Source organism: Piliocolobus tephrosceles, chromosome 14, assembly GCF_002776525.5.
Source record: "Piliocolobus tephrosceles isolate RC106 chromosome 14, ASM277652v3, whole genome shotgun sequence".
NCBI classification, from domain to species: domain Eukaryota; kingdom Metazoa; phylum Chordata; class Mammalia; order Primates; family Cercopithecidae; genus Piliocolobus; species Piliocolobus tephrosceles.
Window position 1 is genome coordinate 2,071,010 of NC_045447.1, and position 1,006 is coordinate 2,072,015.

Sequence of the window (1,006 nt, forward strand, 5' to 3'; positions counted from 1 at the left end):
GTGTGAAGGGTCAGGCAGTGTCCCTGGAGGGCTCCCAGGGCCATCAGTGCAGCCCCCAGCTCCATCCAGAGTGGCCTCTGTGGCCAGGAAAGGTCTGTCAGGGCTGTTGGCAGCTGGTGATGCGGACATGACGATTGGCAGTTCATCGGAGGACTGGGCTCCTGCTTTGGGCACAGGGTTCTGGGCTGATGTAGCCTTTGAGGAGGTCTTGGGCAGTCGGGGAGAGCCCTGGGAAGGAGCACAGACTTCTGGGTGTGCAGAGAGCCAGGGAGGGTCAGGGCAGCTCTTGGTGGGTCTGGATGAGCTCCTAGACACTGCTTCATATGCAGCGGGGCCCCTGGGCAGCCGAGCCTGCTTGGCCAAGACCCCCACCAGGGGCCGAGACCCCAAAGAAATGCTGGGTAAGAGCAGGAAGGCAGCCACACCCCCACAGGCAGCCACACCTCCACGTCCCTGGCAAGCAGCCCCAGCGTCCTCTCCCCCAGGCCAAGTACCCTTGGCCACCAGTGGAAAGTGTGGGTCCCTGGAGCATGCCAGCGAGGACATCGAGGGAGGCCTGAGCCGCCAGGTAGAGGACCCACCTGGGCCCGAGGGCTCACTGGGCAGAGAGCTGCTCCTGGAGACAGACTCAGGCCGTTGTGCGCATCTCCCAGGTGTGGAGAGAGACCAGGCAGTGGACCTCGTCTCCACGCGGCTCACTAGGAGGGTCCTGCACGACTCCTTAGCAGCTCTCTCCACACTGGCCCCCAGGTGCAGCCCCTAGGAGTGTTTTCTGGAACTACAGAGATGCCCAGGCATCCACGATGTCATTGTGAGCTGTGTGTGGCACACACATGCACACGTGGGAGTAAGAACCTAGAGGCCGGCCGGGCGCGGTGGCTCAAGCCTGTAATCCCAGCACTTTGGGAGGCCGAGACGGGCGGATCACGAGGTCAGGAGATCGAGACCATCCTGGCTAACACAGTGAAACCCCGTCTCTACTAAAAAATACAAAAAACTAGCCGGG